The following is a 20,804-nucleotide window of genomic DNA, read 5'->3' on the forward strand; positions in this document are numbered from 1 at the left end:
TTATGTTTTAAAAACTGTATGTAGCCGCGAGCGCCTGCAGCCTGTTCCCCAGAGCTGCTTTCCATGTGCCTTTGACTAGGGACAAGCCTGCGCAAGGACTTCTGGTATTAACGATGGAGGGCAAACAACAGTGTCAGCGATGGCTAGTCAATCCAATGTATTAATGTCTATAAAATGCTAAGAGATTCAGTGCTCCCGACAGCAGCATAAAGGATATCTGGATCTTTGCTGTGTTGTAAGTGGTGGTCTAAGTTCTTGTTGTGCCTCTATATCATCTTCTTCCTGCTGTGGTGTCTGACATCATTGGGTAGAATCATCGAGGTTGTAGAGGGAAGGCCAAAAATGAGGGTACACCTTAAACAATGAACATAGGGGTTCGAGGGGTTTGTGTGTTACATTCTTTGGTCGAAGACCAGATTGCACTAGAAAGCGCAGAAGGATAATGATTCACCCTCCATCCCAGTGATGTGTTTCGGATGATAGTAGAAGTGGAGCATCTGAATACACTTATACGAGGTGTCTCTTGTTTGTAGACGGCGGGTGTCGGGGGAGAGTATTGAGTCTAACAATGTGAGGCATATCGAATATAGTATTGTGAGGTGTTATTTAAAGGGATTCTTATAACCAATGTTTTGTTGTAGTTTTGTTGTGTTGCGTGCGTGTCGTGATGTATAGTGGCGCTGATAGCTAGGGGTGATGCTGATGTGGTGATGTGTCGTGGGTGTGGGTGATGGTGTGGGTGTTGTGTGGTGTGTGTGTGTGAGATGTGTGTGACTAGCGATCTGATCTGTGTGTGCTACATGAATGACTGTCAACTAGTATCAGTGAGTGTAGTGGTTGCAACTCGGATCTGGAGGAGGAGAGGGGGGGCACATAGCTGATAGACTAGAGAGTAGAAGGTATATGTTTAAAGAGGAGAAAGACCAGTACTAAGCAGAGGGAATGGAAGGGCGGGAGTTTTGAAGCATTAGCTTCTAGCTACGTCTAAGTTATTCACACTAGCTGTGAATCAGAACACAGAGGCTCTAGGTTTCGCCTAGCTAGCAGGATACAAAACATATTGACATTGGCTACGCGTAGTGATTTCCTGTACAGTATGAAGTTCTCACTTATTCTAACACACTACAGATATTAAAGGCGCCAGTTGAGCTCAGCGTGGAACGACATTGTCACAAGATAAATAGGCACCTCTCACTGTTATCGCTAGCAGAAACTCCAGGTTCTGGCTCATTCTGACTTCACTCCCAGAGATGCGACGATTACATGAGGAATGAAAATTTGAAGAAAAAGTATATTAAATAATTTAGGATTGGCTGAAGAAGGAGGAAAGACGAGAGGAAAAGAGAGAGAAGGGGGAGACAGACAGGGGTGAGAGCGACGGGGAAGAAGAGAAGCGAAGAGGGATGGAGAGTGAGAGAAGAAGAGAGAGTCATTTTGACGATGAGTGGAGGAATAGATTAAGGAATGACTGGGAAAAAGATAAGAGAATATATAGAGAATTTGAACAGGAGTATGACAGGGCAGGGAAAAGAGAAGAAAATATGATAAAGCGGAGAGAGGGATAAGGAATAAAACATATAAGAACCAACATTAATGGGTTAGTAAATAATCATTGGCGCAAAAGGGACAAAAAGAATAGTATGCGAGTATTATGATGAACACGCAGGTGCCATTCAGTACATGAGGGAAAGATGAAGAGGTATAGTAGTTTAATACTGCACAAAAGATAGAAAAGATTGAATGTATGAGCGGTTAGGCTTTGATGGCTCTCTGTATATAATCTTTCTTTGGGAGTGCACTGAATTGACCACTACGTAGCTTAGGTGCCTTGTTCGCTTCCAAGCATGAAGAGCTGCTATGATTGCTAGCTACAGTACGGTGTAAAGATGAGTGAGATGTAAATGGTGGAGAGGCTTATGTACACGGTTGGTGATAGTAAACTATCTAGGTTGTCTTCTGTCTGTGATTTTTATCATTCTCAAATGAATAGAGGAGCCCTAGTTCTTATACAGGAAAGGAGGAGAATGTGTTGGCGATGTTCTGGAGTACAGTGCTGGCATTCAATGCAGGAGCTGGCCTGATAGTCAAAGTACGCAAGCATAGAGAAGTGATTATAATATACACGGTCACAGTTTTAGGGGCTTACACTAGCAAAGTATGTGAAAGATATACACTCGGGAGAAGTTATAGAGTTATTGAGCGAAATTGATGTATATTCCATGCTAGAGAGAGCAACCCATCTAATCGTCTTCGTTAGAGTTCACTCATCTTATGTGGTATATCAGTGAGTTACAAGGAGCTCTGCTTAAATGTGAGGATGTCACTTATTATAGGACTAAAGCGGCGTGGGGAGTATTAGGCGTGAGGTTGATTACGTATATAGTAAAAGAATGTGTGTTTGACTATTACTGTAGGGCTCATCGAGGCTATCAGTAATGAGTATTAACGCTACAGGCATGAAGGATTGATTGATAGAGACAGGGAAGCTGATCAAGCAGATGGGAGGATGCTACCTTGTACGATTGACATAGGCTTTGTGGAATTCAAGCTCACATGTGAGTTAGGAGTGATAATTAAATGTGGATCAAAGCGCATATTGTTTAGAAGTTTCTTTCAGGCAGTCCAGAGTAAGATTGTCGTATAGTATGATGTGTGATTTGTTAGACTTGGACAATGTGATAGACCCTTTCATTTGTAATAGGAGGTTAGAGGAGGGAGACGAGTATGGAATTAGAGTAGGTATTGGTAAGGTGTTAGATTATTTGATGTGAGTCATTGGTGTAGAGACTTGTAAGTTCGGCATGTATGGGTATATGAGTAATGGACGAGTGAGCTGGACTTCAATGTTGTAAGGAGTGAAAACGGTATCATAAAGCAAAGCCAGTTAGGCGTGATGTGGACGTGGGTACCAGTATAATGTGGCTGTTTACCAGTGGAGGCAGTGGAGGGCCGTGGGGGGCCCCAGTACTGCAGGTTAGAGTGATGAGTATAATGTGCTATACTAGTGATATGTGACAGGATTCACGTCATGGAGGACTGTAGGAGATGTTATATGGGTGAGCTGATTACATTGTGATCGTAACTACTTCAGAACTGGTAGGAGAGGATCACTACGATTGCCATTAGAATCCGGATAGGAGGGATACAGTGGCAGCTGTAATCCAGTTAGAGAGCAGGTGCCAAGGTATACGATGATGTATACACACGTTACGCACGAACTACGTAATAATACAGTAGAGTAAGTATAAATACAGTCAACACACACACACACAGAACTAAACAACGTACGACACACTCACACACAGTAAATCAACGCATAACAAACAGTACACAAGTACCCGGTAACACAACAACGCACAATACACACAACACGATCCAGAAGACAACACGACACACACAAGCTACACAAAACGCACAATCAACTCACGATCTACGAGAGCTTACATGTCTTACAGTAGAGCTATTGTGCATGATCACAGACGACTAACTTAGGTAGAAAGTTCTACGTAGTGGTGATAGATTGTTGGAAAAATAACACTCCAACCGAACGCTAACATGATGTAAAGAGTACTAATGTATGTTTGGCATTCAGGGAGTAGGGGAAGCTGAGATATGAGACTAGTTACTAAAGTGAGTAGGCGGTATTATTAATGGGGAGATAGTACGATAATATTAGCCGGTGTTATGGTGGGGAGGTGGGAGGGGCGTGGAGTAGCTCAAGATTACATCGCTCTAGTAGTGTGAGTAGGAAGAGAGTGAAGTAATCGCCTCCAGAAGCTTTCCATGGAAAGATATTGACATTTCCCCGGAGAACGTTAGCAAGGCTTATGAAGCATGGGATGTGCTCAGAGCTAGATGAACAGAGATGGCATAGGCAGTATGACGAGCGTTGAAGAGCACTAGTCGAAGCAGACAAAGATATACAGGGGATCTTAGATGTAGTGAAGTATAAGAGGCCAGTTGAGACTGAAGCACCGTTCCTCCATTAAACTGTAGACATTACGCGCAGCTTGGGACAGGCATACATCAACGTTAATGTCAGTGTAATAATCAGGAGAGGGGTATTCATGACCCGCACAGGCGGGTGGTAGTCTGACCTTTAATGTAGCAGCTTACTACCTATAGTGTAGAGCGATATCATAAAGTTAGTAAGTGATAGAGTTACATACATGGGTAGTTCGGGGGGAGGTTTCTATTGACTATACCAGTACGAGACAGAGATCACACACAGTGATGACTCAGGTCACATCCTCACCCATGAGCTGCTATGGTAGATGCTGTGGGCTGAGGTGACGTTACGAGCCTAGACGGTGGGCTATGGTTATTCTTGTAGGATGCAGCAGGCAGATTTCCACTGAGAAAGGAAGCTAGGATACGAGGTTAGAGGATTTAATGAGGATATAGTACGATAGGAGCCTAGAGATGTCAATCGCAAAAGTTCGGTCTGTGAGATCGTATAGATAGTTTAATAGTTTAGTTAAGTATAACAGATTTACTCAGTATAAATCCAAGGATACGTAGTACTAGATGTGTTGTAAACAAGAGGTCAATGAGTATCGGTCTAGATGGTAATATAGATATGTGGAGATAATAAGTATGATACTGAAGGTTAGCCAGTAAGTATAGGATAAGTAGAGTAGGTAGATAGTTGAAATGACACTATTACGATACAGTAAAGAAATTGAAATAATTAAGTTCAGTAGCAGCTCCACTTCTGTGTGAGATATTGCTGGACTTGTAGTTGAGGTGAGGGAGGAGATTATGGGCTGCAACCTACGAAGGGAAGACTAGTATATTTTTCATAGTCACGAGGATTCGATCGTACTGTCTAACAGTTGAAGAGCAATTTAGAGCTAATTTACTTATCATTGAGAGATACAGATAGATGACACATATAAATACAAGAGAGCTTCCATAAAATGTGTTCACGCAGGACTGATGTACTCTAAGTTCTCCAAAGACCAATGCAATGCTAACTACAGATACAATGAGTATTCAGTTGCGATACATCAATATTTACACCATATTGAGATTTCTTTGTAGTTACAGGCGCCATAAGTTACTAGTTACTACGCATATCCCAGGGTTATCGTAGAAGCTAGTAGGGTGCGTTGGTAGCAGTATACTGAACTCGCTGCGCTATGTATGGTAATGCTCACGTTTGAATAGAAGGGTAGGATATGGTATGTGTCTTTACAATTAAGCTAGATAAAAGGACAGATACACCGAGGGCTTAAAGCTATACAGTACGTCATACTGTGCTAATGAAGTTAAGGAATACGATGAGAGCTAGCAGAAGCTAGGAGTCACTCTTGCGGTAATAGATGTAAAGAATAGAGTATCGAGAGATTAGCGGAGCATGAATTAAATCTGGACTGAGAGTTGTTGAATAAGTGAACAAAAAGCAGATAGTTGCAGTAAGGATATATCGCAATACAGATAAAAATCAAGAAATTCGCATTACGAGACTCAAATAAGATCTAATAAAGGTTAGTCAAATTTGTATTGCATATAGTGATTTAGATAGGAAGTTCATGACGGATATGCAAATTGTGAGATATTAATTTGAAAGAAGGACTGAGAGTATAGTTCGCTATTTGAAAGAGTGAAGCAAGGCATAGAGTAGATTGGTTGCACTGTTGTGTATTTAAATGATATACAGTAGAAGTCTATGACAAGCAATCATGTGTCTAAATTAGGATCAATAGAGATGGTCCCCGTATGTGCAACGATAGAGTAGAAGCACTTCTAAAGACTGCATAGCCGGTCGGACTTGTCAAGATAGTGAGTAGTTATAGGATACAGGAGGTGAGTTAGTCTAAGGAGGATAGCGGTAGAAAAGTTGGAGAAGTGGAGAGTGCAGTATGATCTAGGTGTATAGACTAGTGTATTTGCGGTTAAAAGCCACTGGACGCACATTAATTGATTATGAAAAGATCACTGCACACTTCCCTGTGTGTTGACGAAGATGCTGAACTTTGGGATTCAACAACTAACATTCTGATGGGGGTGTGGGGGGCAGCACACACAACAAACACACGCTCTCATCAGGATTGTGAAAATATTGTCAGTGATCGGTATACAAGTGTGTTTATTTTTGAATAGTTCTGCAGCACAACACAGAAGCCGCTATCAAGAAGCAACGTAGCTGAGGAGCAGGCGGAAATGGCAGTCCGTTACCTGTCAACAAATAACGACAAACTAAGGTAAGAAGGGAACGGGGGGAGAGAGAGGAGATGACGTGAAGGACGAGAAGAGGAGAGAGAAGGTGTCAGGATTTGAGAAATATATAGTTATAAGTTTCTCTTCAAAGGAGCCAGTCTTGCCAATACAGGAACAGGTTGACAGGGTGAGCTCTATGTGATTCTAGACAGTCTATATATAACCTTAGGCGACTCATTTTGGGTCTCGCACCCGTCGTCACGGACAATGATAGTGCTGAACAGCAAGTGTGTTCGTTGTATCAATCATCGGGATGGAAGGAATAGAATCTTATTCTAAGTCGTAAGCTGGACGGAAACTTGGGTTACTACAGGGAAAAAAAGCCAACACTAAAAAATTACATTGAACTATGTTTTGGATAGGAATAACCCTTTGGATAGATTATAACTCGGATCATTTGTTAGCATGGTATTTCAGGGACTTTTGGAATAAATTCTACAAAATGACTATATTACCGATATTCAACATTATTTAGACACGACAGTATGAGGAGTTCGTTGACATTTTAGCCCATAAGATGGTAATCTATGTAATAAAAGAAAGAAAAAGAAATGTGTTTCAATGGTTCTGTTAATCAATCTCCTATTTAGAAGAATTTCACGACGTTAGTAGGGGTGGGCTGTTCGGCTTCCAAGCAGAAGAGCTCCGTGGATGATGTAGCTACAGTATTGTGTAAAAATGAGAGTAGAAATGGCTGAACAGAGCAGTACTGTAGTGAGGAACCGTACAGGTCGAACCAGTCATCACCTCAGCAGAGATAAAGCAGAGATACAGTGATACGAGCACAGTCAATAAGTCGAGTAAGTATAGATAAATAGAGTAGCAGTATAACTATACCAGGTAGGAGACAGTGATAGATAGTGAGTATATGTATAGATCTACACGGTAGAGAAGTTAGAGTATAGTATAGTACGTACGAGTAAGTAGAGTAGAGTTAAGTATAATACGGTGAGTACATTAGATTTGTAAAGTACAGTATAGATACAGTAAGAGTATAATGAGATACAGTAGAGTCATGAAGTAAATACAGAAGGTACAGTGCGTAGAGTACAGTATGATAGTAGAGGTAAGGTAGAGTGAGGTTAAGTTAGCGATAACTGTCAGAGTACAGAAGAGTAGAGTACAAGTGTGTATATATAAGTAGAGGACAGTATATAGAATACAGTAGCGAGTACATCCACATATACAGTGAGTAATATATGATTCGAGGAGAACGTTAGATACAGTAGAGTACAGTATAGATACAGTCGGTTGAGTATAGATACAGTGAGTACATAGAGATATGATATAGTAGGTAAGTAGAAGTAATACGTATAAGATACAGGTAGGTAGAGTACGAGGAGTAGATCAGTACGAGTACAATAGATAGAGTACGAGTAGTAGAGAACAGAGAGTTCAATATAGGCATACAGTAAGTAGATATGTAATGTACACGTAGAGATCAGTCGAAGTACGTAGATAGAACAGTAGAGATACAGTAATAGATACGCTAGAGTACGTAATAGATACAGTAGAGTAATATAATACAGTATAAGATACAGTAGAGTACAGTATAGATACAGTAGAGTACGTAGAGATACAGTAGAGTACAGTAGAGATACAGTAGAGTACAGTAGGATACGTAGATACAGTATAGATACGAGTAGAGTACAGTATAGATACAGTGAATACAGTAGAGTACAGTAGAGTACAGTATACATAAGTAGAGATACTCTAGAAAGATACCAGTAGAGATACAGTAGAAAAACGTATAGATACTGATCAGTATAAGAAAGTAGAGTACAGTAGATAATACAGTAGAGTAGTATAGATACAGTATACGTATAATACAGTAGAGTACAGTAGAGATACAGTAGAGTATGATACAGTAGAGATACAGGGTAGAGTACAGTGATATACGATAGACAGTATAGTAAGTAGAGTGAGAGAATATACAGTTAGAGTAATGAGTCAGTATTCGAATAGCGTAGAGCCATTATAGATATAGTAGTACAGGATGAGATACAGTGATAATACAGCAGAGTGAAGTAGTAATACAGTAATAGTGTATAGATACAGTAGATACAGTATGAACAAGCGCAGTATCATATAAGTAGAGTACAGTAGTAGATACTTAGGAGTACTACTATAGAACAGTAGATGTACAGTATCAGATACGAGTAGATAACGTAATGTACATATATGTAGAGTACAGCATGAGACGTCAGTAGAGATACAGCAAGTCAGAGATACAATATAGATACAGTAGTAATATAGATACAGCAGAGTAGCAGTATAGACGAGATACAGTAGAGATACACAGAGACCTAGTAGAGTACAATATAGATTCGTAGAGTATAGTATACGGATACGTAGAGTACAGATATAGATAAGTGGAGAGTACATGTAATCAGATAAGTAGATATAAGTGCTAGGATAACAGTAAAGTAACTAATAGATAAGTAGACGTACGTAGAGATACAGTAGAGTATACGATCTGGTAGAGTACGCGGAAGGAGTAGAGTACCCAGTGTGATATGATAAACAAGTGGACGAAGTTGGACGAATACAGTAGAGTATGAAAGAAGACGAAAAAGAGTAAGTATAATCACACGTAGAAGTAAGTAGGAGTAGAGTATGGATAAGTAGAGCATTGATAGATACAGGCAGAGTCAAGTATAGATACAAGAAAAGCGTGCAGTATAGCTACATGTATACAGATAAAGTTATAGATACAGTAGAGTACAGTATAGGTAACAGCAGAGTGCAGTATTAGATACACGTAGGGTAAGTATTAAATGATACAGTAGAGTATAGCATAGATACAGTAGAGTACATGTATATAACAGTAGAACTACAGTAGATCACATTCATAGAATACCGAGAGTACAGCTTAAGATTACAGAAGATGTGTCAGTACAGATACAGTAGGTTATGATACAGTGAAGAAGGTTATAAGTAGTAGACTGAGATACAGCAGAGTGCAGTATAGATACAGTAGAGTACAGTAGAGATACAGCAGAGACACAGTAGAGTACAATATAGATACAGTGGAGTACCGTAGAGTACTGTAGAGATACAGTATAGATACAGTAGAGTACAGTATARATACAGTAGATTACAGTATGGRAACGTACCTCTGGGATTTGACAGACGACTTCTCCCTGGCAGTCCTGGCAAGCCTATCCAGGCACACACCCTCTTCACACGCCCTGTGATCGGGAGAGAGAGATACGAAGCTGTCAGGAATATACAGACTAGTGGCTAAAAGTGCATGACCATGCACAAAGACGACACATAGACAAACACTCTGAAAGTGTTAAATAAAATGACAACTAAAAGGTATTGGTAGTCATGTATATTCTGCCCAAAGTGAACAGTGGACTTGCTCTCCACATTGTTCCTCTGTGTATCTGTGCCTGTCAGTCTGCCACGCTCCTTTTTCTCCTTTGGGTGGCGTGGTGGAGCCTCAACCACCATGTGTGAGAGACCCTCTCTGTCCTCTGATGTCACCTCACCCCCTACACTGATGAGGCAGGTGACAAGAGCAGCATCGAGACACTCTGACAAGAGCTCTCTCTCTCTGTATCGCCCACTCCCTATATCTATCTTTAACTCGCTCCCTTCATCTCTATGGCTCTCCCGACATTATTCAGCAGTATTCAATTGCCAAGCCCCCCCCCCAGCAGCCCACCTGACACGGTGTCCTCTGCATCCCTCCAGCGCTGGGGGGCCTCGGGGGAGAGGGGTGGGGGGTAGAAATCACAGCCTCACCGTCCGAGTCTCACAAGCCTCTACGAGCGCCGCTCAAACGGCTCTAAGAGGAGCTTATTCCCTTCTACTGTCTGCAGCCCTCCCTCTTTCTCTAGCCCGCCTACGCGCTCGCTCGCTCTCTCTCTCTCTCCCTTGCTCTGCTTCTAGCGCTGCTCGCTGCTCAGAGGCTGGAGCAAAGAACGATCACATTTCTTCAGCATAAACAGCTGTGGTCTGATTGGCTGGATGGGAGCGGAGGAGGCATCAATGGAGCCAGCAACACTCCGGCAGTGGCTGCTGGCAGAGTGCGGACATAAAAGTAGGTCTCAGCTGGTTCTACCGCTACAGAAAGCCACAGAAAAGAAAGAAAGAGGGGGAGAGGAAGAAAGAAAGAGACTACCTCTTTCTGAGCGCAGGAAGGAGGCAGGCCACAAGTGTTTCCTGTTGTGCAGCCAAGGAGAGCGACTTGCGAGGACGTCACACAGCGTTCACACTCCTCCAGGGCATCGGCACAGCCTGCCAAGGAAATACACTCCTTTCAGACACCCAGAAAAGGAGGAGCAGGAGAAGGATCAGGACGAGAACAACACAAAGACAACTCCGTGTGTTTACTCTCAGTCACAAATCAAATCAAATTTTATTGGTTGCATACACATATTTAGCAGATGTTATTGCTGGTGAAGCGAAATGCTTGTGTTCCTAGCTCCAACAGTGCAGTAATTTCAAACAATTCACAACAATACACACAGATCTAAAAGTAGAAGAATGGGACTAAGAAATATATATATGTGATGGGATGTATAGGCATTATAGACATTATGGACAGTACGTGGATAGAATATTTAGTATATCTGTAGAATACATAGGATAGAATAGTAAATATACAGCAATAGTTGAATAGGATGGCATTGCCTAGAATACAGTATATACATATGAAGTGGATAAAACTGTATGTAAACATTATTTCAAGTGGCCATTGTTCCATTATGACTATGTACATAGGGCAGCAACCTCTAAGGTGCATGGTAGAGTAACCCGGTGSTAACCGTCTAGTGACAGTGATTAAAGTTCAGTCCAGGGTACTGGGCGGAGGCCGGCTAGTGGCGACTATTTAACAGTGATGGCCTTGAGATAGAAGCTGTTTTTCAGTCCCTCTSTACCTGCTTTGATGCACCTGTACTACTGACCTCGTCTTCTGATGTGCCTCCTCTGCTGGCCCTCAGTGCCCATGTCCTGCTCCACTGACAGGGGTTCACATTTAGACACGTAGCCCTGTGTGTGGGTGAATGTGCAAATGTGTCACTGTGATCTATGCTGTGGGTGTGTGTCATTACTCAGCTGTGAATATCCCCATCCAGCCACCCTACCCCTGTCTGCACTGACACCCAGCTAGGGGCCAATAACACTGTAAACCATTAGTGATGGGGGGGGGGGGGGGGGGGGGGGGGGGGGGGGATCGGCACGGTTGCATATCGAGATCATATTTTTGATATATAGTATCGTTATGACAATATCACAATATATTTTTTTTGCGCTAGTTGGCTGTACCTGTACCAAAACGCCAGTGTTTTCACTTCATAGCTTGTTCTCCATCTTCTTTTTAAATAGGGAGCCCATTTGTTTTCAGCACTTTTATTTCCATGACTGATCAAAACTTGTTTTCTCTTGTCCTTCTGCAGCAATGTGTTTAGAACATTGAATCTCAATAAAATCACAGCATCGAATCGCAATACATTTTGTATCGGCACTGAAGTATCGTGATAATATTGTATCGTGAGGTCCCTGGCAATTCCCAGCCCTAGAAATCACCACTTTAATCAAAGAAAACACTGTCGTTAAAGAAAGCATATACGACAAGAATCTACAATTAGATGTGTGCAGGGTTTCACTTTCTTCGTTTAAGGAATGTTTGTCACAAGACACAAGAGGAAGAATAAAACTAGTCGCCAAATTTTTCTMCTAATTCTCTCTCTTTTAAAGGGTCTTCTCGCTTCCATTAGCCTTGAACAGCTTGCTATCACTTCACACTGGGCTACAGCCACAGAGCACATTTGCAGCTGTTATAATGCCATCTGACTCTCATTTTCTCCAGATGCCCGGCGCGGCAGCCCCTAGGCAAACATGGGCCATATAACACTAGAAGAAGGCAACAGAAGTCTAGCTCAACAGAGCTAGCGCTGGGCTAACAGAGTGACAGAGTCGCCTTGTAGAGTGACCTTGTAAAGTGTCAGAGTCGCCTTGGTTACCAGTGTTATTTCCTCCTCCTTCCACTGCTGCTCCAGAGGAGCTGTAGTCAGCACCACATGCCACCCCCTCCTTCCTCCTCCCTCCTCTCCCCTGCCTCCTGGCTCCGCAGGTGCACATGTACAGCTAATAGGGGAAACCACAGAGCAGGTTGAGTGTTTAGCAGGGTGAGCCACTGAACCCAGTCGGCCCATTTAAGTGTGTGCGGTGCATGGAGCACGGTGCTGGTGACACGGCCACAGCTCAGGCTGAATAATTCAAAGGGCCCCAGTCACATACACACTGCTGGGGATTACACACACGCATGACATAGAGAWTCTGTACTGTAGTGGGGGAACCTGAACACAGTCGCCTGTGTCAGTGCTGTTTTTGTTATTGTGATCACATGATTGTGAAGATTTCAAGCCATGGTCGGGGTCCTGTGTGTGCAACGGTGCTACTTTCAGTTACAGACATGTCCATGGCATCAGATGTAGGATGCAGGTGTCTGAGTGTTCTGACTGCTGATTGTTAAGTGAACACATTTCTAGCAAGTCACACCACAGACCTGGAATATAGCCTGGATAAACTCAAAATGTACACATCGTACAACCACACAGTCACAATGTCCCCATCTCTGACCCATCTCTCTAGCCATTTGACCCATCTGACTATCTCATACAGTTGAAGACGTTGTTTGGACCCACAATGAAAAAGTGTGAGATCAAAGGGACCGACTAGTCTGAAGGTCATTCAGATGCTTGGACCTTTGAGTCGTCATGACTCATTGGTGAAATCATTCTTCTAGTAATCAGAACACCATCTCTTCCTCAAACACATATAAACACACACCACACACACACACACACACACACACACACACACACACACACACACACACACACACACACACACACACCACACACACACACAACACACCACACACAACAACACCATACCACACACATATAAACCACAAGCCTAACGCAACAGCTTATTCTGTAATATAACTCACATAATCTTACTTGGGATATTGTTGCTCTTTAATTATTATTTCATTTTTTTCTTCAATTTTTTGCAAAATTATTTTAGTAAATACTTTCTTAACACCTATTTTTCTTAAAACCGCACTGTTGGTTAAGGGCTTGTAAGTAAGCATTTCACTGTAAGGTCTACTACACCTGTTGTATTCGGCGCATGTGACAAATAAAATTTGATTGGAATTGATTTTATTACGTGGGAGTCCCCATGTAGATTGGGATGGGGGACAACAGACAGAGGTTAGAGCATTAGACAGAAAGATTACTCGGAGGATCTAGAGGAGGYCAGACACCGCTCAGGTGTGAGTCACTGTCATCTTCCCATCACAGAAGAGTGATATGGAGGCCAAGATACTTAGGACCCCATGCTCAGTAATAACCTAGCACCCCAGTCTCCTGAGCTATACACTACACATAATACACGCAGAACTACAAGTAAGGTTTAGATATCATGGTCTTTCATTCCCTCTCTGGGATATCAAGTCATTAAATGTGTTGCATGGGTTGTCCTTTGAAACTACAACGTGAGAGTGAATCTTCCACAATGACAAAGGTGCAAAGTGGACCACCTCTTTCCAGACTGTGTGTGTCCCGTGTTCTGTGTGTATTCAGGGCCATAGCTCAAAGGCAGAGAGGGACAGTAGCCGACGATGTATTTACCCCACCACAGAAGGTGTGACTGTATCATTAACCTGCAAGTGCCAAATGATCCACAGTGTCTCTGCACAGTACAGGAAAGCCTCTTATGGGTATATTGGGACTGATGAATCTACAGTAGAGCTGAAACAAAGTTTCACAATAGGCCAGCTCCCTAACCAGAGGCACAAAACAGAAACCGTCCATACACAAAGAGATGGGTAGAGTTCTTCATCCACTCCTAAGTGCCTATTGTAAAATTGTGCAATATCATATAGCTTACGTTCTGTATTCCAGGATCACAAACTCTCCATCCTCCTCTAACAGTCAGGTTGCTGGTACAGCGAAAGACACACTACAATGTATGTGCAGTATGATAAAAGATATCCCATTCCTCTCCTACAACGCTGCTGTGGGACAGATGATACAGTATGTAGGTTGGTCTTTCAGATTGAATTCCCAGTGCTTGATGGATATCCACAGTGCAGCTCTACTGCTCCCTGCCTTTGGCTGGTGGTGGCTAACCTGAATTATATCCATTCATATCATGCTCAACGAATCTGCAATAAAGCAATGTAGGATATCTAAATGAAGGTATTGTAGGATAAACAGATTCAAATCTACCACCGGGTGATATAGGCCTCAATTGCGGTACCATGTTAATAGGCTGTTACCATGGAGGCAAAGACTTTGAGCACGTCCATTGACATGAATGTCTCATGGGAGAACCTGTTGCATTTTGATGGATAGTTCTGCTGTGCTGATTTGAAAAAAAAACATCAGTCACTGTCGTGATGACGGACTGAAATATGGAGTGACAATATGTACAGTTTGAGGACACACCAGGTAAATGGGTTCAATTGGTTGAAGCATAATAACAGCGAGGTGGGATGTTAAACATAAAATGTAGAATCGTATAGACTGATACTGTATGCACAAGAGAACTGATCTCTCTAGAGTACCATCCAATAAAAAGACGCTGAAATATTTGCTTTCTATGAGGAAAATATGATAATAGAAATGCATGTTGAGCAAATGGTTGAGAGGAAATAACATTTAGGCTACTGAACAAAATAAACAAGCAAAGGATAAAAGTATAACTTTTAACATCACTAGCTCTGTGCATTGGCTAAAGCTGGGTAATATAATGCATAAATAACCCATGCCTAGTCCATGCGTAATATATGTCTAATTAATAGGCTCCAAGTCTGACTTACGAAACATAAATAAAGTCACTTTTTTTCATGCTAATATTGTATTTTCACCAGAAAGACGGAGCCGATCAGCGGCAGAGAACCCCCTTGATGGGCCCCGATCTTGACGGCGAACACGTCATGGAACATTCCCGGAACGGGCCAGCGTACCACCCACCATCCCTCTCATAGACACACACACATTCAAGCACAGAAACATACGACGTACATAGAATTACAGACCACAACAGTCAACACGGATACAACACTAAATACAGATAGGTGAAAATGACAGAGAGGTGTACATGGCCTTGACTGTTCTGCAGAGAGAGAGAAACACAATCTWCCTGCCATGAATCCAGCTTCATACTGTAGCTAGGTTTACAAGCCGTTTGCCCGCTGCATTGGCTGTGCAAATTCCTTAGGATATTACGCAACATTCCTAATCTGCATGCAAGCACTGGGTATTCCCCACATAGCTATCGTAATAAACAGAACAAACACGATAGATTTTTCGTTACAAAACAACTAAAATGTACACTGGAAGTCAACTGACAGCTTCTATTTAGTCACTTACCGTGTCACACTTCAGGTGCCGTGCAAAAACCCACGTCCAGTAAAATCCCAAATAAATTACAACCTATGACAACGCTCTTGACACTTCCCTAATTGTCGGATAAAAGCGTCCAATACTCAGAGTKAAAAATTAAACAAGAATTTGCACCAAAAAAAGATCGACTTCCGTATGACTATTCTAAAGCCTTATGCTGCTACTAAATGCAGACACGTTGTGAGTAAAACATCCTCTTCGACACGATTTTTCAGTTTGTGAGGAAGACGCCGAAGCTATTATTCCTGGCACAACTTCCCAGAATAGAACATCTGAGAGAGGGAGAGGGGTAGAGCGAAAGACAGAGGTAGAGAGAGAGGGAGTATGTGACAGTGTTTGGTGCGTGACGTCATCGGATCCCCCAGCTCGGCCCAGAGAGAGAGGCAGAAGCCATGGAGCGAAGCAGTGTGAGGAGGGAGAGGGACAGGGAGAATCCGGCCCCGTCCCCCTCTCAACCGAGMTCTGCACAAAGGGAACTCCCTCAGCGGCGCGCCCGGGGACGTGACACGCAAACAGACAGGGTACATTTCATGCGAGGCCCAATTTGATGTATTTTCACTCATTTATTCTAGCCTCTATTCATATAAAAATATGTCTCTAGCATATCTTATAAAATACCATGGTGAAATTACTGTGTGCCTCACTACAGTCACTGTTGCTACAGTGAATGTAACTCAATAATGGTGTAAACACTCTTTATTCTCAGGGTACAATATGCAACCCGTATATTTATTCTGCCTCTTCATATATTCAAGTGAAAATTATTCTCTACATGCAGTGGAGGTTCTAGCTCGTAATGCTCCCTGTGCGAACCTCCCCCTTCAGCCGCCCACCCACCCCCMCCCCCAAAAAACTGTAATTTTTATTCAGACATTTGTAACCACACAAATAAATAATCATTAACATTTAAAACTATATAAATATAAAAATATATCAAAAAGAAGAAACAGAGACAAATAGACACAAGTTTGTGTTGATTTGGCATTGAGCATCAATGCATTATACCCTTCCCCCAACACTGTCAACCAAGAGTCAAGACTAAACCAATTCACCTTGGTGGTGTGCAGACTGGTTTTATATTATTCTTAACGATTTCACACAAACCAGAAAAAAAATACAACAATATGCTTGCTGGCCAAAGTCCTCACATAGGGTATTCCAGTCATTTCGATAGCCCTAATTATTCAAACACAAAATTATTGATTTGATTCTAGATATCTCAAGAGTGAATGTCTATAAATAAGCAGACCACCTCTACCACAACAGCCATCATGTGACATCCAGTAAACTCCTCCTCTTTTGGTAAACACATGAGTCAGTCCCTAGGAGCGAGGTAACACAACTCCTCAATGAAAGTGAGTGTGTCTAATACAGCCTATGCTTTCTTTGGCCTGGGCCCTGGTCCTGTGTGTGTGTGTGTGTGTGTGTGTGTGTGTGTGTGTGTGTGTGTGTGTGTGTGTGTGTGTGTGTGTGTGTGTGGTGTACATAAGTGGATTATCTGCTAGAACAAGAGTGGTTTACAGTCTCTGGTAGCTCATGGCCATATCATATCAGCTGTGGCTTGGGACTCCCCATGGAGACCTCTTCTCTGTAATCTTTAGAAAGCCATTCCCAAGGGAGATCAGCTCCCATGGCCCTAAACTAACTGTCTTTAAATCATGGCTGGTCTTCTAGGAGTAATATTGTCATACTGCTCAAGGGTTGCCTAGTAAGAGATACCGTACCTATACGTCAATAGGACTCACATGCATAAATACATGATACATAAAAAAGCAAAACGTTATCCAACAAAACATTTTAAAAACGTTAACCAGCACTGCTACTAAACCCCATTAAACTATCTCTGGTGAAACAACACCAAGAGAAATAACCTGTCCTCTTGACCCCAAAAGGCATGTTAGAACAGTGTCTTTCCTCTGGGTTATCTAACATCGTTGGTACAGTATTCCTAGAAGGTGACGTCAAAGCTGCTGGTACGAGTACCTGCAAGAGTCTCATATTTTGACATTCATCCAAGGACCCCTGAGGGTGTTCCCACAGATCAAGTTTTTTGTACTCTGACTTAGTCACTGAAACGTAATGGACCAASAACCAAGCAGGTGATGATACTTGTTAAAACACAGTGACTGATTTTATTATGAATGTCTAAAATATATTAAGTTGTAAACCCATGTTTATTATACATAACCACATCAAATGATGATACTATGGCATTTACTGTTACATACTTTGAGCTCCTACTCATTAAGCTCATTGTAACTGATCATGAGACAAGCCCCTTGAATGTCTTCTTCGCTGTGGAATGGTTTAGATAGAACACAGCATGTCCATTGAAGGCCTGTCCACTCCATTCACAACACATTGTACACAGTCATCAAACAGGCCACTTCCTGAAGCACACAGAGCCACTGGAGACCATTTCCATGCCTGTTGTCCTGCTGCAGTATCATCGAAAGCATTATAAAGTTCCTCAGAACGATGCACACGCACACACACACACACACACACACACACCACACACAACACACACACACACACACACACCACAACACACACACACACACACACACACCACAACAACACACCACACACACACACACCAGCACACACCACACACACACACACACACACCACACACCCACACACACACACACACACACACACACACAACACACACCACACACCACACACCACAAACAAAAACATTCTTTCCCTCAGGCACATGTCCCGTGGCTGTAAACCAGGGGCCTCTTAAACAATGAGGTCTCGACAGCTGATGGATTGTCAGTGCTTACTCACTGGGCATGGGCACCGCCTCTCAGGCTCCACACCTAGTTGTACCCAGCAATATCTGCTGCTATTGTGCAAGGTTCAGTCCTCTGGATTAGCTCTAACACTCAGCGGCTGTGTCACACATTCCCTGGAATCCCAGCTTCACCTCCTCTCTCTGCTCTCTCTTCTCTCTCTCTCTCTCTCTCTCTCTCTCTCTCTCTCTCTCGCTGCCAGGAAATGACATAAGGATAGACTGTACATGTGCTACACTATGACAAAGGTCATTTTGTGTGAGTGATAAGGCAGGGCACTAACGCAGCATGACTGGTGGCCACTGGTGAATCCTCAAGGAAGAGCTGCTTTCATCTCTTGCTCCCAGGCTGTAAAACAGCCAGTAAAAACTGCACTAGGCAGACGGGTGACTATGATCAAACAACCCAGGTTTCTTCAGACATACCTGAGAAAGGGACAACACTTCTCACTGATAGGATAGACACAAACACATATGAAACATATTCAATTCAATTAAATTGTTATTATTCAATGGGGTAGTATTTTCACTTTTGCATACCAAGAGTTGTCAGTTTATTCAACACTATTGTTTGAATGGCAGTTGCATAATTGTGTTGAGTCATGAAATAGCAAACCAAATGAAAAATGTTAACAAAAATGACACTTAGCGTGCCCTACGTTCGATAGAAGGCCGGTTGAAAGCCTCTCAGATAGGTAACTGTAATGTCTTCACTCTTTTACCGGAACAGAGCTAAACCAAGACCCCTAGTGGTCGAACTAGAATACTGACTCTGACCTTAAGAGTTCCTGTAGATTGAAGTGCAAGGTAGGTACAGAGCAGACAGTCTGTGTTATTAGAGAAATCCCAAACAGTGTCAGCATGCCTGATCTGACTTCTCCTGATACAACTTAAAATGTCAGAAATAAAATAATCACCTCATCATTTGTTGATAGGTTGATAGCTGTTCACTTCTGTTCACTTACTAAAGTTCTAGTGCTCCAAGAATCAAACTACATATAAATCAAAATATGCTCTTGGCTATTCTTTCCTTGTAGTTTGTTTGAGTGGGGGAATGTTTTGACGTACCCATCAAGGTTGTGAGGTCAGAGACACCCACTCCTGTTCTGGGAGCCAGTGTACCTCCTCTTCCTCGGAAACGGGCCGCATCTTGTTTTTTATTTACAACCTCCGGACACTGGGGCTCTTGTTGCCTAGGCAAAGTTTCCCACAGTGGAACATTCCGGGAGATAAAAAGCCGGCTACTGCCAGCACCTCTTAAACTCCTGGGACTGTGCTGTGTTTGAAGTAGGAAACTGACAGAAACTGACAGAAAGTGGTAATACATAGCAGCCTGGCAGAAGGATGCTTTCCACCCAGGACTTGGCAGCTTGTTCTGCTTGCCTGGGATCAGCCGGGTCAACATATTCTCCAAATTACAGGACACAGCCACTGATCCCGTTATGATTTCTCTTTCCTGTCAAATAGTCCCATGCCGGAGTTCCCACCCCTTCTATTTAGGATTGTTTAACCTTCATCTACAATACATCGTTTATTCTAATATATAGTCTGTCACTACACTGTGTTAAACACCCTTCAGATCTATAGGTATCGGTCTATCTGTAATTTTCAACAGTATGAATATGACATTTTCTCATATCTGGTTTAAACAAGCTGATCTCTTCTCACATGATGCACAAGCTTCAACGTGGCTGCTGTGAAATCAGAACAGTCTAGGCAATAGGACCCTCTTAGATCGTTTACGTGATTTAGTCTAGACAAAATAATTGAACATGGCACCCATCGTTGCAATCCTCTCAGTGAGCATGTAAAGCATGATACTGCAAGGCTTTAAAGTCACTTCCAAAGACAATGTTAATTGCAGACTGAGCAGAACCAATTCCAGGCTGAGATGTTTTACAGGTGGTGATTAAGCTTGCTGGCATATAGCTGAGACACAGTGACATGCCAGTTTAATCTCTACACCTTTCAGCACAGTCATATATTTTCCCTGAGCTCCAGCAGGAGCAGGACAAATTAAATAGTTTTAATCTATGAGTAGTAAAATTGTGTGCACTGCAGACGACCCTTCCTGATGGCAATAACGGCAGCTCATAACCGGCAACAGCGGCCAGTATACTTTTAGCTAATGAGATCTCTCTGTTTATTATCCAGATGGGATTGGTAAATGTGCTATAATGTCATACTGTTTTTGTGGAGGGATAGCCCTGACAGACAAAATACATATTTTCTATATTAATATCACCCTGTCGCTGTGAATAATATTTTCCACAAAGTGATTGCTCTTTCCATTTGAGCAAATCCCCGGTTTTATACGGAACTTTGTCATGTAAAAATAAGGAGAG

The 20,804-nt window shown here is 42.3% G+C and overlaps 1 protein-coding gene across 1 annotated transcript in view; it reads right to left on the minus strand.

Annotated features, from left to right (window-relative positions):
- hivep2a (HIVEP zinc finger 2a) overlaps positions 1–10,035 on the minus strand; it is an 84,338-nt gene extending 74,303 nt beyond the window's left edge. The window contains 2 exon segments of the mRNA XM_070435723.1: positions 9,339–9,413; positions 9,896–10,035. The gene's annotated coding sequence lies outside the window, so the exon portion shown is untranslated.
- Between the last annotated feature and the right edge of the window lie 10,769 nt (positions 10,036–20,804).

This window comes from Salvelinus sp. IW2-2015, linkage group LG28, assembly GCF_002910315.2.
Source record: "Salvelinus sp. IW2-2015 linkage group LG28, ASM291031v2, whole genome shotgun sequence".
NCBI lineage: Eukaryota > Metazoa > Chordata > Actinopteri > Salmoniformes > Salmonidae > Salvelinus > Salvelinus sp. IW2-2015.